This window comes from Heliangelus exortis, chromosome 2 (assembly GCF_036169615.1).
Source record: "Heliangelus exortis chromosome 2, bHelExo1.hap1, whole genome shotgun sequence".
Taxonomy (NCBI): domain Eukaryota; kingdom Metazoa; phylum Chordata; class Aves; order Apodiformes; family Trochilidae; genus Heliangelus; species Heliangelus exortis.
Genome location: NC_092423.1, coordinates 64,894,178 through 64,915,518, shown reverse-complemented (window position 1 = coordinate 64,915,518; position 21,341 = coordinate 64,894,178). Strand labels below are relative to the sequence as shown.

The 21,341-nt window shown below is 38.2% G+C and overlaps 1 protein-coding gene and 1 long non-coding RNA gene across 2 annotated transcripts in view; both read right to left on the bottom strand.

Moving 5' to 3' along the window:
- LOC139792720 (uncharacterized) overlaps positions 1-2,964 on the bottom strand; it is a 93,461-nt gene extending 90,497 nt beyond the window's left edge. The window contains exon 1 of the mRNA XM_071736472.1: positions 2,854-2,964. The gene's annotated coding sequence lies outside the window, so the exon portion shown is untranslated. The remainder of the gene's footprint in view (positions 1-2,853) is intronic.
- Positions 2,965-4,687: 1,723 nt separating this feature from the next.
- LOC139792721 (uncharacterized) lies at positions 4,688-14,668 on the bottom strand. Its single transcript, XR_011724373.1, has 3 exons — positions 14,543-14,668; positions 9,346-9,507; positions 4,688-6,069 (listed from the first exon to the last, which is right to left on the bottom strand). It is a non-coding gene; the product is annotated as an uncharacterized lncRNA (long non-coding RNA).
- Between the last annotated feature and the right edge of the window lie 6,673 nt (positions 14,669-21,341).

Genomic DNA, 21,341 nt, shown 5'->3' with positions numbered 1-21,341 from the left:
CCCTCCAAGGTTGCAGGTCCACAACATCTGCTCCACCATGGTCCTTCAAGGTTTACTCCTCCACCTTGATTCTCCATGGGTGCAGGGGACAGGCTGCTGTCTGACCACGGGATGTAGAGAAAAACCTCTTCAGCCATCTTCTCCCTCTCCTTCGTCACTGGCCTTGGTCTCTCTGCTCTAACATTGCTCTCCTCTGGTGTTGGTATTTCTGCTGGTGTTGGTCTGTCTTTTGGTGTTCTCTCTCTCCATGTGCTTCTTCCTCTCACCTCTTATTTCTCCTCTTTTTGTTCACTGATGGCCCAAGGTGGGGCCAGGCATCTTGGAGCAGGGAGAGCTTTTCCAGTTACTTACATGACCCATCCTTGGAGAAGGGGACCCCTTCTCTGCTACCAAAACCAGCACTCCATCAATCCAGAACTAGAGGTCATTGGAAAAGCTTCCACAAGAAATGTATATATTGTCAAAAGTCTTTCTATGTGTATATGAATTGTTAAAGCAAAGTAGAAGTGGGTAGCATGCTCAAAGCTGTTTTTCAATTACTATGACGAGGTAGCTACAGATAGAACTGAGTCTCACCCAGCAACATAACTGCCCAAATTAATATGTTAGGAAAAAAGTCAAGGTTTCAGAATAAGTAGGGTATTTTGTTTGCCCTGACATTGTCCTCATGAAATGATACGTATGCAAAGTAGATACAGAAACATTAAGATATAAATCCCAAAGGTGCTAAAGGGTATTATGGGTGAATTTCTCCAATAATGTGTTTTATATGTTCTGAAGTACAAAAGCAGAAGCTCAGTCATCTGTATGAGAATAGATTTTACTTCCTTCAGAAGTCACTGACCAGGAGCACTGTGTCCTTCATCACCACCATTCAGTACCTTGTACATATGCAATGTTGTGCACACTCACTGCAACAAAAACTAAGTGGTCACGAATGCCCATGACCCAGAAAATATTTAGTAGGACACTGTTTGGAACTCCTTAGCACAGATCAGTTTTGGGGGAGAGAAGCAGAGCAGAGCAATAACAGTTTTGGTTTTGCTGATATAATCTATAGTGTCCAAGAAGGTTAGGTCATACCCAAAGGTCTATCTGCTTTTTGCTTTTGTTAGAAAATAAAATAATATTATTAAATAATTATTATTATTATTTATATAATCTATTTTCCAAGAAAAAGGGACACCTGAGGAGAATAATCCACTACATAAAATTTTGTCTTCTGCCTCTGGTCTATTCTTTACATTAGTTTCTAACTGTTTCCAGTACATGATTTTTGGGTAAAATAACTTTAATTGTATCTTGGCTCCAGAGATGTGAGTAGACCCTAATGCCATAGTTCAGACCAAGTGTCTAAACACTGAACACCCTAAACAAGGATTTCTCTGAACATTAGGGTTCATTCATCCCCTTGAAAGAGAGAGGCTCTCAGAACCTTTGAAAGGAGATTTCACAAGCTCACATTTCTTTTGTGCAAAAGTATTCTCATGAAAGGCTCAGTTCAGAAATGTATTTAAACATGTCAATAACTGCAAGCTCATGACTCATTTCTCTGAGTCTAAAGGGACCAGACAGTGCTGAATTACACATGGGCTTACGCACCTTACTGAAACCAGGTCACTTTAATGTGGCTTTGAGAGCCACCCACAAGTGAGGTTCTTATAAGAGCGTGGCATTTTGTTCAAAGGCAATGTACTATTATGGGATTGCAGGAAATGAATTTAACTCTGCCACTCCCATGGGCTGGGTTGCTTTACCCATTAACATCCACTCTCTCTGTCCTTAAATTGGTCTTCCTATAGATATAGGGCTACACACACTCATACGCATATGCACATATCAGTCTGCGGTTATGTTTATATGTAACTCTGGTTTCTCAAAACCATCCTTACCTCCCTAAAGAAATAAATCACTTGAAAACAGTCATTTAAAAAGGGAGGAATTGACAGTTGGCAGTCTGGTTTTGCTCACACTTATCTGTGGATCATCAAAGTAGAATAGTAATTCCCAGCTATTGATTATTTGTGCCATAGTAAGTGTACAAGTACAAACACATAGTACAGAAATTTCTGAATACCCTGCATTCCATGATGACTTACTTTCATGCACAATTAAAAGCATTAATATCTAGTACATCTAGAACAGGGTGAGCCAAATCACCAGAATGATTAATTTGAATATGAATGAATTAATGATTGCAGTTACAGTTCACTGTAGCCATGGAGATCTAAGTGAAGTAGAACAACACTTAGAAAAATTGCATCCTTCACTGGAAAATATCTAATCTAGAACAGGTAACACAGGCAGAAACAATTCTCAGGAAGTGAAAGTCTTCTTTGTGTCTTAGTTCTCAGGATTTACATTAAATCGGAAAGCTCAAGTAGTATCTCACACAGAAAATGCTGTCATGATGCAGATGAAATTGCATGATAACTTGTACTGATGATACAATATTTGGACAGAAATAAATTATGTCCTGGACCAAGATAGCAAAAATAAAAATACTAAGAGCTTCTGATGTGTATAGATACATAGGAAATCTATCTTCTGTTAAAACATGACCAAAATAATACCATCCTGCAGCTGTTGTCTGATTACTGTGTGGTCTTTCCTACTCCTTTGACATTCCTTTGCTGGAGAGATTAGCTCCCTATTGATCTATGCTGGAGACAGCAATACTCCTGGCCATGTGAAGCCTTATGGTAGGTGTAACAAAATTCACAATCACAGATCAGAAAAAACAACAAACAACAAGTGAGCCAACAAAACCTTGCTAAATGGCACTGGTAGAAGCTCCAATGCTTTCACTGTGTGTTTTAAGGGAGATGATGACATTCAGACCAAGGCCAGTACCTTGTGATGTCCTCCTTGGCCTTCCTTCAGTCCAAACAAGCCATAGTGCTCCTCTGAGCTGCTTTGGAAATCCTGGTAAATATCTTCCTCTGTAAAAAAAAAAAAAAAAAAGAAAAAGAAAAAAAAAAAAAAAAACAACAACAACAAAAAGCAACCAACCAAACAAAAAAACCCACAAGCAAACAAAGAAAACCAAAATGTTTTTATATCGATGCATAAAACAAAGCTTTGAGAAGAAAAGAGTTGGGTTTTGTTCTGTCTCCTACCAAGATCCTGGTGGTCTTTTCCCCTCCATTCTAGTTAGAAGTAGAAGGTCAGTTCTCTCCTACCTTCCAGAAGTGTTAGGATAATAAATACAGAGACTTCATTTACTATGGTGCTGGAAATAACATTGCTTAGATAAGAAGTGTAGGGGGGAAGTAGAATTTAAGAAATAAAAGGCATGAGAAGAACCACAATGAAGGGTATTTTAAACACTCCAGTATGTCTCCTTTAGAAAAGAGAAGAAAATTCATTTTCTTGTAGGGGCATGGCTGTGGATCGAGAATGAGGCACATAGATCCAATGTATTCACATTTTCTTAACAGTGTTTACTTAAGTAGTGAATTCCTCAAACTACTGAAAAGCAGTGACCTGTGGAGTGAGCAAAAATATACTCCCACATCATAGGAAGCAATGGTGTTTTGAAATAAAGGTCTATATTACACTTCTTAATGAACAGCACATGGAGGATAAGCCAAAAATATACTTAATGATTCTTTCAAATTTTTTTTTTTTTCTTTACTCTTTTGTTTGTTTGTTTTTCAGTTAATTCAGTTAATTCCACTTTCCCTCAGGAAAAGACAGTCAAGTGTCAAGTGCAGTAAAATCACAGTACAGGCAGGATCTGCTCTTAGGTGTTATAGCCCAGGGAAATTTTGTATGCTCCCTCCCTGGAAGTGTTGAAGGCCAGGCTGGATGAGTCTTTGGGCAACCTGATCCAGTGGGAACTGTCCCTGCACTGCGTTTTGGAACTATATGACTTTTAAGTTCCCTTCCAATCCCAAACAATTCTTCAGTTCTATGATATGCAATGTACACATACACAATGTCCCAGCTTTGAGCCTGTGTGTTTGCATATGTACCTATAGGTATCTTTTTTGCTCTCTATATGTATTGACACAGGTGTGTATATGCTCAGCATTCATAATGCATCCATGCATTACGGTATTTACAGGTATTTATGTCATCCAGGGTTAAAAAAGAAGTCTACTGAAATCAGTGAAAATGCAAATTATACAGCTGCTGGTTATATCAAGTGTGTGCACACAAGCACTATAAAGAGTTCAAGTTGTCTCCACATACGTGTGATTGATGTATGAACCATAAATGCATGTTAAAATATAAACATACCTTTGTAAAGATGGTTAATGAAGCTTTCTTTGTTGGTCAATTTTTTACAAAATTTCGGCTCACTGAAATGGGTTTCCAAATAGTTTTGCTGAAATAATGAAGACTTTGAAAATGGTTTTGGAGACAAATAAATAAAGCAATTATTGCATTGGCCAAAAAAACAGCACAATAAAAAGAATAAGGAAAACAATAATATTCTACATTTAAGAAAAGGGAGGGAAAAAGAACTCAAGTTTCTTATTTGATCATGACATGCTCTTTTTGTATTTTATTTGCAAGGCCCTGAATGCTCTTTTCTTTCTATACAAGCGAGCTCATTACTTTAATTCCTCATAGATTTCTCCAAACAATTTTTGCTAAGTAAAAACACAATGCAATTCTTCAATAGCTGTAACAGTAAGAAGCTGCTCAAATTAAAGATCAATAAAAAATACAGAAAAAAAATCTGCATGAAAATAAATAAATAAAGGAGAAGATGGCAAATGCTTGCAATTAGAAAGGATGAAAAATCTAAAAAGAAATTAAATTTAGTTGTAATACATTTCCCATTCTTTTCTTCATGAAAATTATTACTGAAGTGTTTTTTTTTCTGTAATTTAAATGTTAAGCTGCCAGATGTGTGTCTCATGCTTGAAGAGTTGAAGCTTTGCATTATTTAGCATATTAAGATTCACAGAATTTAAAAAAGGGCTCCTTTATTGCCTGGAGGTTCTAATTAAGTAAACCTTAGCCTGGTACATTTAAAACTTGCAATACAAGAGATTTTGCTTCCTTTTTTTTCTCTGCAGCCAAGTCTCATCAATATAATAAATATGGAAAATACTTAACATGATATAATTTTTCTTTGGCTTGAGGAATTAAACCTATCTATTATTTTAAGAAGTTTTTAATAGAGGCCAGCAATCAGAAAGACATTTAAAGACTCCAGTCTACTTTTTAATCATAGGAGTTGCTGTTAGTGAGGGGAATGTGTCTTATAAAACTGAGCTATGTAGAAATTGCCTCTTCCATATGCACAAAACAAAGCAGTTCTGAGAAAGAAACAGGAATCACACTGTTCTTTATTATTAAATTGCATCTTACTTTTTTATAACTTGTTATAATTGACCACAGAAAACTAATAAAGCATTAATTAGCTGACCTATCAGCAATTTGGTCATTGAAGGAGTTGGGATGGCTGCATCAGAAACTCTAATAACATAAAAAATCCTTTGACATGCTGTACCCATAAATCATACCTTAAATACAGTTATTTTTGTCATTTTAGAAAATGTCAAAGGCGTCAACTTCGTCCAGATATAGCACTCAACAGTGATTATTTTAGTAAATTGACTCAAAATACATTTTGTTCCCTGACAGGGAAACATAATACCATTCATGATAAAAATGAACAATTTGGGGAAGAGAAAATAGCACCAAATAAGAAAGATCAAAGACAGGTAACATAGTTATGATAAAGGTACAATGGCAGGCACAAAATCCCTGTTAATAGGTTTATTTGGAAGTCAAGAAACATATGCACAAGAACAGAAAAATGTGATTGCACCAGATCCTGGCAAAAGACCATAAGATTTTTAATCCAATGCTATAAATCTGTGATCAGGTATTAATAAGAAGTTCATCAGAATAGTTTTAATGTTGCACTTTTTGCACAAAGCAAATTAATGGCATTTTTTGACATGGTCTTGAGAATCGTATTTCCTCCATTTGGCAAAGTATAGTGAGATGAAGTTTGTTTCCATACCTTGACAGTGTTGAGAGCAGTCCTATTCCTTGGTGAGATTAAGTCCCAGAAAAACTGTTTAGATGCTACACAGCTCACACCTGGTATGAAACAGAAAGAAAGTGCCAACTGTACCAAGTCCCCCACATCCCGTGGGACCTACGTTTTTTAAAAAAGGATAGAAAGAGACTGAAAACTAAAACACTAGTGCTACTCCATCAGGAAGTTATCCTCTTTGGTTGTTTTCTATAACAAGTACTGTGGTGCAACAGGAGAGGAACTGGTGAGTGACACCACTGATTTGGAGGACACCACTAATTATGGGTGATCCCACTATGAAAATTTTTATGTCAGAATAGCTCTAGACTGCTGCTGAGGCCCATTGTTACCTGACACACACATATGAGGCTCATTGCCATGGCTGAGCTTCTCCCTAAAAGTGTGCAGTGTTTGTCCTCTGAGGTCACCCTTCAATGTGAACCAGAGAGCAGCAACTGGGACAGGGCATTCACTTCACAAGTGCCTAAAAACTTAACACTAACGCAGATATCACCCTTTGAGAGCTGGGATTGGACAGGGGCAGGAAACAGGTTCCCTGTGATATGAAACTTTCAGAGATTTATCCTATTAATTTTTTCTGTCTTTGGGGAGAGGTGGGGAAGAAAAAATTTAAAGGTTTTTTCTAAAAAATATTAACAAAATGAAACAGCACAGCTAGGAAATTACTTTTCATTGGTTTAGTGAGAAATACTTCTGACTTAAATGGAGGCAAAGTAAAGAAGGATGAAGTGTGCTCTCTCCTGATGGCTGTAACCTTTTTTTCAATCAGGAGGAAAGGGATTTTAGAGCGGTGCCATCTAGGAGTGAGGCAGCAAAGAAGACACCAGCTTTGTTAAATTACAGCAGAGAAACAGAAAATAAGATGAAAGTCCTATATAAACTCCCTCCCTATTAATACCCTAGGGCCTGTAGAAAATCAGACTGCATGGTGAGAGTCAGAAAAAGGAAGAGTTTGGATTATGTGGTTTAAACAACTGCAAGCAGGAGTTGCAGCTAATCCTATCTGCAAGAGTCCATCCAACCCATTGTGCAATCCTGCTCAGAGAAGGAAAAGACCAGCAGAGAAAGAGAAGATTCAGCCATTAGAGCCTCTGCCTCTGTCAATCTGCCTGTAGAAAAAATTATAAAATGAATATTGCTCACCCATAACATATTTTTTTCCCCTTTAAAGTGGCACCACCCATGAGGAACTATCAATAAGAACAGTTTTGGGTTTTCTGGTTTAGATAATTATTTTTGCGTCTGCATACAACAGTTATGTAGAAGCTAACAGCATGTCAGAAGAAGAACTTCCTGTAGTATAATGAGAAATGGTGCAAGGAGGCCAGTTTTGCTTACATGCTATTCTGAAGCTTTTTTCAGACAGATGTTTTTTTATGTCACAAAAGGATACTATCCACTTCCCAGTGTTTTCCAGCAGATGTGGAGAGGGTTGTGAATTGAAGATCTAGAATATGGTCAATATCAAATTTTCAATTTCCAAATTATTTCAGAAGACAGACACTGAGGAAAAGAATCCTTCTGGGCTGGTAGGTTTGAAAATTGGGGGATAAAAATTTCTTCTGTGTGTTCCATAGAAAGAAGATAAAGCAGAAGACTGAAGGAACAACAGAAGTGGTGTAAAACCACAAAAATGGGCAGAATGCAAGCCACTTGTAAAAGGCTGACTAACAATATTTTTGAGAAATACTTCGTCTTTCTATGGGTTTTCTTCAGTATGTGCATAACTGAAGGCTTTGAAAATAGAAATCAGGCTTCCTATGAGGGCAAGATAGGGACCATCTGGGTGCTGGGATGTGCATTGGTGGGGATTAAAAATGCAGACACTATTGAAGTTCCAAATTGCATATGAGCTACCATATGAATCCTAGCTTATATGTAGTTCTTCAGAAATTATCTGAGGATTTCAAAATAAAGCTTCTTTCCCTGGATTTGAGTGCTGATACTGAATTTAGTGGTTACATTACAGACAATATTCTATAACAGAAAACTTGTGGCTTAGTTACATGCCTTTTGAAACTAAAGTTTTGCATTAAATAAACATGTAATAGATTTAGCAGGTACAAGAAACTGAGCTCATCAAGAAGACCTTCTGTTGTCTTGTGAATTCTCGTCATTCTCTTCAAAAGAAGGGTTTAATTTATTTTCACTTCCACTTCAATCTCTGTCTAGACACCAGCCAAGGGAATGAAAATCACCTTTTGCCTAAAATGAAAGCTGAGCCTCATCTTGTTTATGATGGGTGGGAGCAATAGGTACAACTGTACATCTAAGGTCAGCTCCCAATGCCCACACCACCACCCTAAGCTGCTCAGTCTGTCTATTTATCCTACCCATCTGTACCAGGACCAGGAGGCCTGGTTGGTGCCCAGGGCACATGCAGACGTGTGAGCACAAAGGGGATAATGGGCAGCAGTGGCCTCTGTGCCTGCACAGCCATTTTCCTATCATGGGACAGAGAGCACAATTCACTAATTCACTGCCCAGGTCTTTAAGGAGTAGGGAAGGAAAGGGGGGAAGGAGGCTGGGGGGGAGTGATGTGACTATCTATAACCTTGGTACCATCAGATCCATGCCCTAAAATAAATCTGCTTCTGTCCATAGTGGTGGTATATGAGTTTAGAATAGGATCTAGAGCTTGTGTTACTAAGTTCTAAACCTTGGATGTTTTACATGAATTTTTTTTTAAAAATACAAAAAGTAAAATACAAAAAAAAAAAACCCCAACAAACCAAACCCAAACTAAAACAAAACAAAAAACAACACACACAACAAAATCAAAACAAAAACCTACAGGGCTTTGCCTTCAAAAGAAACCCCACTTCCCAGAAGCAAATGCTATCTGATGTTAATACAGACCGACACTCTTACGTAATTTAGCTCAGCACAATTAACAAAGGATGTTGCTATTAACATGCTGCAGGAAGTAAAAGTACTTGCCAGGCACCCAACAGCAACATGTTGTGATCCATGGGTATAAATGACCAAATAAAATGAAAGGATGTAAAAATGTCATAGAAACACCAGCCATAATCCAATGTTGTCAGTGCACTCCACACACACCTTGTAATTACTAACACATTTGGCCTTCCAATACTTTTGAGACAGAGGAGCCCACCACTTCTATACCTTTTTCACCTAAGCTGCTTTTGATTCCTCACAAGTGATTTAAACTCTTCCTTCACTTCCTTTGGCTAGTGGAAACAATGATGGGATGATAATCACAGAGTGAGGGGTCAGGGAGACGTTTACACACATGCCAAGCAGATACATTTACAAACTTTCAGTAAATTAAATAACACAAGAGAAGTTCTAACCTGCTGGAAGCATTTTAAGCTCTTCTCTTTTCCTCCCAGCTTCTTTTGACACACACACTTCTCCTCCTTTTGTGGCATTAAACTGCTTTTCCACTTCCTTTACAACAGTGGGAATACTTCCCTTATGGGTGTCAGGATCTTTCGGGGAGGTCAGAGGTTGCCCTGCAGAGGAAATGACAAGCTGTGAAATGTAAAAGAACAATTCCTTCCACATGTTTCCTTGCTCCAGGAGCAGTAAGGGGTTGACGGCTAGCATCATGATGGGATGGGCCAGGCCTTTGCCTAGCAGTCTTGTCAAAACTAATTTACAATTAAAGACCTGTGCAACTGTTTAAAGCTTTACAACTCAGGCGAGTTTCAAGGACTGCCGAAGCCAAGTGGTACAAACCAGCCTCATTTTTAACTGCCAGGCAGGCAGGCAGAAGGAAGACAGACCAGAAATGCACTGAGTTGTACAATAACCAGATGAATTGTATACCTGGAAATTATCCTTCTGTAAAATATTTATTTCCATTATTGTTTGGGAACCGAAAAAATTTCAGCTGCTCTAACTTTTCATCTGGTTTGCGCATGTGGCATGAGGCACATGTGCTGCTCCTAGACAGCAAACAGTATAGGGCAAGGGACAAATAAAATTTAGGGAAAAAAGCAGCCTGTTGTTCATTTTAAGAAAATAAGTGTCCTTAAACCCATGCTCAAATAGCTGAGTTCCTTTTTCCTTTGCATTCCCAAAGTATAGTAGAGCAGAAAGAATAAGGGACAAGCAGACTTTCATGGAAGAAAACAGACACATAAAAAATCTGCACATAGGTGTCTAAGTCCAAAGGCAGCTGAGGTCTTTCTATATAGCAGATCTACCCATCAAAGCAGGAGCAACAAACATCTTCAACACAGCCAGGCTAAACAAAACTCCCGTCTTTATTTCACATTGTCGTGTTTGACCTAAATTTTCTTAGAAAGTTACACGATTCGTCATGAATATTTAGGTACAGATAGTGATTTCTGCTCTAATTTGACAAAAAAAAAAATTGTTGTTCCAGTCTCCTAATCCTTCTCAGCCACTCTTCCACCTTTTCCCTTGTAAGAACCTTTTTTTAGGTCTAGCACATCATTGTATCTAAGAAAGTGCTGACCATAACTTAAGGACTTCAAACTGGCCAGTATTCAACAGGTATGATAAAACCCCTGGAATGAAAAAGTTTTACTTTGGTTCTACAAACTACAGATGATAAAATCCCAGGTTTCTTACTTGCCTATTATATTTGATGACCATTTCTAATGAACACAAATAGTTGTTTTCACATCAAGTCAGAAGAAAGATCATTTGGAAGAACATTCCAAACAAGTGCAGAATAACACATTCAAATGAGCCTGGAGTACTTTCAAATGAGTCTTTCAGGATCCAACTTAAAACTGTTTGAACTGGAGAACAAATATACAAGTGCTGTCCGTCTACTCTCTGAAGATGAAAGAGCTGCCGCTTTCAAAAAAAGGCTGTTACATTGACATTTTGCACATGTAAATCCTTTCTTCTGGACACTGAAGTCAAAGGGAACCTGGCTATGGATTCACAGTGAGAAAGAGTGGTAGATTGAAGAGTTTGTATATCTAGTGTTTTATATGAAGAATCACATTTCTGAAGTTTTTGTGTATTTAGAAGGATGGGTCAAGCCTATCAAAGCAATGATTCCAGTAATTGCATGAAATTTTCCTACCTATGCTACTTCTGTTACAGTTGTTACTGCCTTCTACACAACAACAGCTAATGATTTCCATGAAGATATTTTCATTTATTTATTGACAGGGATCCTTAACCCCATAATGGGAAAACAGAAGAACAACAGAAGCTTTTCTTATAAAAAAAAAAAAAAAAAGCAAAGGATTTTGGTTCTGAAAGCAGAAGCTGTCTTCTTCCATGAACCTCTTGTGGAACACCATTTCAAAAGAATGGAGAGAAGATATGGTTTGGACTAAAAGAAACAATAGATCTCATACTGTGCAACTGTGACCTACAAAGGTGGTAGTATGGGAGGTATTAGGTTGCATTTCCCTGCACTGTATCCTGAAAGGGATCGTATGCATCAGGGAAGTGCTGTACCTGACCCAACACAGAGCTGTGATTTAAAAGAATAAGGTGGCCTAGAGTTAATGTAAACAATATGAAAGTTTTGTCTTTAACTTCTAAAATAAAGAGACAAATTTGAACAAAGTTTAAAACACTATCTCCTAACCTGATGTATTTTGCTTATGTGTTCCAGCACCACATATGGTATCGATATGTAAGATCACTATTTAGACTACTGCAGTGAGGTTACAGAGCACCAGTCTTCATTTAGACTGTTCGTGCTTTCTCTGGTTTGTGTCTCCACCTTAATGTCACTTTAACAGAGCTTTTCCTCCCTGCTTTTGGTGATTTAACAGATATAATATAGTATTTATAGAGCATATCAATGTGCGACAGCTTGCCACAGATCATAAACACATTTTTCTGTTGGAAATGTTGAAGTCGTGATTTTCACCACGTGATCTCCAGTTCCCTAAGGTTTGCTCCTTTAATTGTAAATAGCCAGAAAGTCATCAAGCTAGCGTTTAATAAACTTTTAATTTGAAATGGATTACCACATGTTGTGTTTGTTTACCCATTATTAAATCTCTTAGCAACATATCACCAGCAGAAACAGCATACTGTAGCACTGCATAGATACATTAAAAAACAAACCCATGGGGGATATTAGCAGCTAATAATATCTTTAAAGAAGACTCCAAGAAAAATAAATAAATATAAACAATATCAAAAATTACTCCTAGAAATTTTGTTAGTGTAAATCTGGTTAGCATGGAAATTGCAGATCTTCCATGATCAGCTTATCAGCATATTTCAGAGGTCTGCACAAAAAATAGGACGTTCACTAATGCTCTCAGTTCTTATAAATACATCTTTCTGAGCTTCTGAAACTGAGCATCACAATTTTTTCCATGTGTTTCCAGAAGTGTGACCTATTTACTTGCAGCCTCTACGCGTACCTCATCAACGCTTACAAATATCTAAAGGGTGGGTGTCAGGATAGGAACAGACACTTTTCAGTCATGTCCAGTGACAGGACAAGGGGCAATGGTCACAAACTGGAACACAGAAGGTACAACTGAAACATAAGGAAGAACTTTTTTACTGTAAATGGTAACAGAGCACTGGAACAGGCTGCCCAGAGACTTGTTGGACTCTCCACCCCTGAAGACATTCAAAACCCACCTGAAAACCATCCCATGCAACCTACTCTAGGTGAACCTGCTCTGGCAGTGAGGGTGGGCTAGACCCCTAGAGGTCCCTTTCAACCCCTAGCATCCTGTGATTGTGTGTGCACGTCCATGTGCATCTGAAGATTGATGGTAGAACCAAACAATGGTAAGGACAACTTTGATTAATTAAGAGCTTGCCCATAACTCTTCACTGTTGGGAAAAAAATGGATCTGCTATTCATAGCTTTGTGCTGCATCTAGAAACACCTTAGCAGATTTGTAGATGATATATGGAAACAAAAATGACCTTACTCCTCAGTACAATTTAAGTTTACACCTCTGTGCTTCTGGTATCAGAGTGGTTATATAAAAGCCTTTTGATCACAGTCCAGTTGCTGCTTAGCCTAGAAGTGTCACAGGGTAAATCTAATTTTCTTTTTCTCCTAAACCATCATTCACTGTCTGAAAAAAAGAAAAAGGGGGGATGGGGAAATGAAGCTGGTGAAGGGTCAGGAGAAGTCTTATGAGGAGCAGCTGAGAGAACTGGAATTGTTTAGTGTGGAGAAAAGGAGGCCGAGGGGAGACCTCATCACTCTCTAGAACTTTCTGACAGGAGTCTATAGTGAGGTGGGGGTATAGTGAGGTCTCTTTTCTTAAGTAACAAGTGATAGACCAAGAGGAAATGTCCTCAAGTTGCACCAGGAGAGGTCTAGATTGGAAGAAACTTCTTTACTGGAAGGGTTATGAAACACTGGGACAGACTGACTGGGGCTGAATCATCATCTCTGGAAGTGTTGAAAGTTGTGTGGATATGGTGCTTAAGGACATAATTTAGCACTGAATTGAGTAAATTAGGTTGATGGTTGGACTCAATGATCTTAAAGGTCTTTTCCAACCAGAACAATTCTGTGTGATTTTGTGCGATCACTGCAGCTCATATGCCAAGAAACCTCCCTCCTGAAGAATTAAAACTCTTTCAAAATTTCACATAATATTCACATAGACACTACAACCTGTGGGCTGGCTTTATTCTTCAGCTCTCTAAACAAAAAGGAATACTGCAATGTCTGTATACCAAAAAAAATTATTTTTGTCTATGGTAGTCAGATGCCACACACTGAGGAAGAAAAAACAGTGGCAGTGTCATAGAATCATAGAATAGGCTGGGTTGGAAGGGACCTCAGAGATCATCGAGTCCAACCCTTGAACAACTACCGCCACAGTCACTAGACTATGGCACTGAGTGCCATATCGAGTCGCTTTTTAAATGTCTCCAGGGACGAAGAGTCCACCACCTCCCCAGGCAGCCCGTTCCATGTCCTGTCATGCTTCTCATTCCTGGATTTCTAACAGAAGAGGAGCAATTTGTGACCCTATTGTAAGGTGGTCAATTATGTCCTCAGCATATACATCAAAAGACCCAGAGGCCAGGGAAGATACTCAGCCTAAATGTAACATTCAGTGATTTTTAAAGAAAGCTTCTGAGGAAGTCTGCTGCACATAAGCAAATGATAATTTGTCTTTCCTATGGGTTACCACTTGATTGCATCTTAATGGAATTTCACATGAGTAGCATAAGGCACGCCTCCAATGCCAAAACTATCTCCCTGCCAAATTTGAAGTCCTTGTTCTAGCCCAGGGAGGTGCTAGAGCTCTTCCAGCAGCTAAACTGTTATTGCTGTGACTTTCCAAGCACTATTCAGCCTCAAGCAGAAGCCAGCATGGAAAGTTTCATTCTCAGCAATGAGGCCGATTTAAATTGTTCACAACTGAAAACAAAGTTAAGCAATGTTAATGAAAAGAATCACAATATACCTGCTAGAATATATGTTGGATCACTATCTGAATGAGGAAAATCTAGCTTAACAAGAACATCAATGACTAGTGAGAACAATGCAATGGAACTTTGGATTTCTCCAACAAAAGTCTGAATATAGACATGAAAGTTTGAATCCATCACCTTGTGGTCCAGACAGGTCAGCCTTCTCTGAGACACCATTCTTTTCAGCAATGCCTGAATACATGAGAAATTCAGGTGAGACATGACTGTTCATATCATGCTTACTTTGCTTTTCTGAATCTTGTGGTAGTTTAATGATCTATTATGAAAGAAAAAAAAAATATGCAAACATAGCAGATCAGATTCCACAAAGACACAACATACTTTTTTATACATTTGTGAACCCCAGAAATCCAAGATGCTGCTATGAGGATTTTAGGAAGTTCTTGTTTCTCTGTACTGCATTTACATTTTTCTTTCCTATCAGTTTCTCACTCAGATCTTCCCCATTCTAATAGACCAAACCAGAAATCCCAGTAAATGGAAGTGATTCACAATGTAAATTCAGAATTTCCTGGATCATTAAATCATCTCAGCTTATACACTGATTCACAAGCCTAATTTTGCAGCTTTGGGGTCTTCCTTCCCACAATTTCAATCAATTTTTACTTCTCTGTTATTTTCCACCATACCTCTACTATTGTGTTTTATATTGTCTTTCCTAGCATATCTTAAGTATATTTTTGGAATAAATTCTTAAATCTCTACATGATTCTGAAGTTATGTTTCTTTTCTTTTGCTTTTAATAGACTCAAAAAGAAAAATACCTCAAAAACATCACTGCCAGAAAATTAATAACTACGCTTTCTATTACGTAAACTCACATGTTAAAATTCAGGTTCTTTTATGATGTTTTCATCTTTTATGATGTTTTTGAGAATTCATCTTTTATGATGTTTTTTCCTGAGCCAGATATGGCTATAAAAGAGGTATAAGTTTGAGGTCTTGTTAAGGTGCTGAGTGAGAGAATATATGTCAGTTACAGTAACACCCTTAATTTGCAAGTCTACAAATGAAGTTTCCACTGAAGAGAAGTTCTTAATTTAGGCCCCTTTTCAGCAAAAATACCAAAAAAAATTTCATATGAATTGTGTCCAAAAACTATTCAAAATTAAGGTTCCTACCACAATGGAGACTTGCTCGCTATCTGAGGACCTCAGAATAACAAATGCAACAATAACATATAAGACATTATTTTGCTTTATAGCCACGTGAAGGCGATTCCGATTCATTACAATTATGGAGGAAATTAACGTGTACAAGTGGTAGGCTCATACTCAGAATTTCAATTTTTGATCCAGTTGCTCAACACTCCAAACAATATTTTAAATAATGCTAAAATTAGGCTGTAATAAACCTCACTAACTTCATGTTAAAGTTGGAAATGTGTGTGATTTACTTTTTCTTTCCATGCCTCCTGGGTAGGGCTAATAAACAGACTTTTGGAAAGACAATATTGATTTTAAGGCTGACTAAAGGAAAGGAGAATCTGTTCTGAGAATGAATGAGTAAGCCAGCAGGCCTAATTTTTTTCTTAAATACAAACCTGAAAGTAGAGATTGCACAACCAATGATCCAGGTCTTGAGAAATAAAATTTTCAATTTTTCTGAATCGGTCAACTTTGGAATCATAGTGGCCTCTGAGGAAGGGACATTTAAATTTCCCCTCCAAAGCATTACAGTTGTTGTCACACAAGGGAAAGGCTCCCCATCCCACTTCTCGATCAATCCAAGTATGGGTCCCACGAAGAAGAAAGAGCTCAAAGAGGAGAACCATGCCAGGCTTCACAGCTTTTCTAGATGGTAAAACCTAGAAAAGGAAAGAAGAGAAGATTTATTAGTTATAAAAACATGACAAGGGAACCCACTTTATCAAATAAAGCTCTACCTTCAAATGATTTCTTCACACTAAAACAACTAAAAATTCTTCTCTTTCCACCAAGGCAGGCATTTGAACAATTTTCCACTTCAGCAGAAAAAGAGGTACTTTTGTCATGCTAATTTTCTTAGTGATTTTTTTTCCCCCTTGATTTTCCAAAGGTGTTCCTTTTCTGTGTTTATTTACCAGTGTGAAAAAACATAGCCATTAGAAAACATGAAGGTAAAGTAACAAACCAAGCTGGTAATTTCAGGTGTCCCTGTGAGGCCTTACTGAGATTCATCACTGAGTTCTTTTTGCAGAAAAACTTCAGAGAGTTCATCTAAACACTCACTTGCAAGATTGCTCCTCATGGAGTCATAAATTCTTCTTCACCCAGATCTGGGAATGATACTGGTACACAATAGGCTTCCCCTACAAATTAAAGCAGGGAAACCCTTCTTACAAAGTACACAAATCTCTGACTAGGATTTTGAGGTAGTAAACCCTTATAATGCCAAAGACAGGCAAATACTGTGTACAATTTTTATAAAATAGGTAGAAATATCCTTCCGAGCAGCTTGAAGCTGGGGAAGAGTGTTTTCAATGCCTTAGGACCCTGGAGCAAAGATTTTACCTATGGCAAAGACTTGAAAATCAGGGCTAAAGAAACTCTGAAGTAATAAATTTGTGTAAATCCCTCCAAAAGGTCTGCAGTGCGAAGCAATGCAAGGTGGTGGAAGAGAGGGTAAAGAAGGAAGCAGGTGAAAGACGAAGAAATCTGGTACTGTACCACAATTTTAACTGCTTAATTAATATGGGGATTGACTAAGGTCCTGTTGAACTCTAATACATTCAAAACAGCAAATAAAACAAAAATAGTGCCAAAGCAAGAACATGGAAGGTTACTACCATCCATACCCTGGCTAATAGCTCTGAAAGGTAGTCAGCTGGAGACAAGGGAAGCAAATAGGTTAGCTACACCTCTCACACAGTAAAGCATCTGCTTCACCACTGTTCCTGCACATTCTCCTCTGTTATAGAGAACTGGGACTGACTAATATAATTAAAAAGACCTATCTTGTATGCTTCTCCAACAGTGAAATTTTTCTCTTATTTGAAAGCTTTTCACATTTTGTTGTTCCAGTTTCTGTCCCTGGATTTCATAGCACCAAATGCCTTGGTAGATTTGCCTTGCAGAGGCCCCCACTCAATCTTCCCTTGCCTTCCAGCCAAGGCAGAGGAAGAGGAACCTTTTCTCCTCCCCGTGGATTGGCAAGTATTTCTAGAAGGCCACAATATTCAGAGTTATCCTCTGACTCTAAATGCCATGTAGGATGTGTCCTCAGTACTTCTGGAAACTCAGAATAAGACCTCCAGCTAGAAGACATCAACCTAAACTGATCACCCACTATTAAAAGCCTAAAATTCCAAAATTTTCTCAACTTAGCAGGGATTTCCTCAACCACATGACATTCTGCAGCTTGATAACCAGCCACAAATCTTTACTGATTCAAATATTTCTGCAGGAAAGTATACATCTCAACTCAGCTTTTTCTTGATTGGTATTTTCTAAATGCAAGCACCCCTTTTTTATACTTCTGATTGAACAGCAGGCAAGATAATAGGCACAACTCAAGTATAGGTAAGGTTTTCTCTCTCTTTTTCTGAATCAGCTAAGGGAGTTAACCATACCAATAACTCTATGTTAGGAGATGACACATGTTCATAGTTGCTCTGAATTCTACAATTTTTAAGAGGTGAATCTAAATTATTATTTTAATAATATTCCTTCCTGTTTCAAGTTATATATTGTGATTAGATAACTGTAGGGGAGAAGCAGTCATTTAAGGAAATATTTTCAAACTATAAATATTGTCGTTATTATGAAGGTGTACTTTATATTAATTATGTAAATATATTCTAAGACTCAGAGTAGGCTTAAAATGAAACAGAAGCATCTGTTGAAAAATGCCATAACCCTGTGGCAGCTGCTATTAAACCATTAACAGTATCAGGTTTCATTTAAACCAGATTTACCATTTTCTATAACAGCCCGTGGGAAAGCTAAAAACATTAGGCACAAATTACTGACAAAAGAGATCCTTAATCAAGCCATACATTTCATTTGGCTAGCTGGGTGCTAGATAGTAACCTCTTTGCTACAAATTAAAGGTGGTGGTTACAAGACTATGATCAAAGACAATTATCTGCATTATTGAACAATCTCAAAGCACAAGGAGCTGAAATCACTGCTATATCACAACATCCCTTTTGGTTTCTCCTTTGTTTCCCAGACTTACTATTTTCTTTACTATAACCCAACAGCACACATTCTTCTGTCAGCCTGCAGCAAGCAGACAGTGGTCAAGCAGTTGGCACCAGCATAATTCTGACTATTAAGAATTCATTTCTTGGTTTTTGCCTCACGGTTATTCTTCACTTGCTATTAGAGCCCATCCTAGACCTGGACTGCAGACTCACTCTTTCAGACTAGAAACATTGCTTTGCTTAAAGTTAAAGGAGCTGGATGTTTAAGCCATGCCACAATACAAACATAACAGATGTATATGTAATGTAATAACATATACATAATAACATATGTAATATGTAATAACATATAATAAGAAAAATAAAGATTTTGTCACACACCTGTGTGCTACAAAGCCTGAGGTTTTAAGATTCATTCTGAATGGCCTCAGGCAATGGCTGCTTGGCCCAGGATAGGACAGTGCAGGGCAGCCAGGCTTAAGCAGCAGTTTTGAAAAGGAGGCAAGAGGAATGGGAAGGGATTCTTTCTGGAGCTCTGGGAAAGATGCATCTTCTGAGATGACCACTGCCTGGCTCAGTGCAGTGCGCAGTGCCTGGGATGGGGACAGCACAGGCAGTTCTAACTATACCAGATTGATTTGATGGACTGCTACATACATGTGTATATGTGTGTGTGTGTGTATATATATATATATGTATGTATATGTAATAGTAGCTATATTTGCCCTGCTGGTGACAGCCTATTTTGAGGCATCATTTGGTAAGTTAACATTTACCATAAACACTTTTTATCTCCAAAGGGAACATACTATAGGAATTACAGAAGGGTTTGGGATGCAATAGACCTTTTAAAGATCATCTAGTTACACCCCTACATGGGCAGGGACACCTCCCACTAAAGCAGGTTGTTCCAAGCCCCATGGCCTCAAGCATTTCCAGGGGGAAGGCAGCCACAGCTTCCTTGGGAAACCTGTGCCAATGTCTCACAGTAAAGAATTTCTTCCTAAAATCTAATCTAAATCTACCCTCTTTCAGGACATGCATGTACACAGTTCTGTGATCTTTAATGGATCTACTCTCTAACACCTCTTTTTCCTTGCCTGGGCAGAATTTCCATTGAGGTCTGTGAGGTATATAGACTTTTGCAGCACTAAGCAAGCATCCAGCACCCACTTTTTACTGGTGTAATTTCTATGGTAAAGAGAGATGCAGTAGAGAATAAATAATGTGTGTGTGTGGCTGCATAGGCACAAGTAATTCTTCTTAGTCTGCAGTTAACAGTGTTGCATTTAATTGAATTAAATCATAGTGAACTAAAATTATCTCTTGCCACTATTTCTGAGTTCAACTGTTTTATATCAACTTTATTGTAATATATCTCACTTCCCCATATGCCACCATAATTTCAGCAAAGAAATTGTTTACTCTGGAGAGAGAATGAATTCTATTTGAATATTTCAATAAACAGATCCAGTGTGAGGATTTGGGGGTTGTTGTCTGACTTACTCCTTAGCTTTAACCTTGTCAGAGAAGAAATAAACTTCAACTCCTCTCCTCTGCACCTTCAAATGCTTTCAGTTTAGAAGAAAAAGGACAAAACACAATACCTAATTCACATAACAGAAAAAATTGAAAACCAAACCTGTACAACTCAAACGGATTAAAGTGAACTAGAATATGCAAAGGCAATTCAGTGTTTACTCATTATATAGAACATTGCAAAGCAATATAAATTAATATAGCTCATCATTTTTGATTGCCAGAACTGTGGCAAATGAACCTCTCTGGTATAAAACATGGGTAGAAAACCCTTTAAATAGAAAGAAGTTTCCATCAAACTATTTCATTTATAAATATTTTTTATTTGCTATGTAAACTGAGCAGTGCTGGAGATGAGGCTGTTAATGCCACAATAAGGGGGACCTTTAGTGACCAGATTTCAAGCCTTCCTTGTCTACATGCAAGGCCAGCACACAGGCAGAAGAAGGGCATTCTTGGGAAGTGTTTATGTAACTTTGAAATTTATAAAAGGCCAGAGGGGAGAGAATAGAAACATGGACCAAGGTAAAAATAAAATATGACGTTATTAGGGTTTTCCAAAAGTCCTATCTATCATCAGAATGTCCTGGAGTAGCTGGAAACTTACTTCCCCAGCTTTCCGTCACTGCCTCTCTGTGAGCAGGTATCTGAATACAAAGCGACACACAAATCAAAAGAGGACTGTGCAGTGCACTATCATATATCTCCCCATTTATATATTTTTTTCTATTTTCTGAAAAAAAAGAACAAACCTTTCAAGCCTGACATAGCCTGACAACTGTATGAGTCCTCTCCCTATAGCTTGAAGATCTTTTATGTGATCTTCACGTTTACAATCGTTATCCCTTAAAGCTTTATGCAGTACCACCATCTTTCCTGAGACTCAGTATCCCAGCTTCCCTAATTGTAGAGGTGTATGTGGCAGAGCACAGGAGTCTGGGATCTCAGATGAGCCTCAAATAGCTCAGGGCAGTAGTGCCTGTAAGCAGGCAATTTACTCACCACTCAGAGTCCCACCACGGTGGCAGCAACCACGATTTCTCCTGACACACTGTGCCAAAGCATCTCAGCACTTTCCCAGATCCATGTCAATTGCCCCTGTAGAAATACATCCTTGTACTCTTCCTGTGCTAACGGAGCAGCCTCCCTTTCCTTCAGGAGAGGTAACTGAGGGTGTAGTTAACTCTGGCAGCATTGCATGCAGCACGGCTACCTTACACCAGAGAACCAGAATCTGGCTTTTTATCTTCC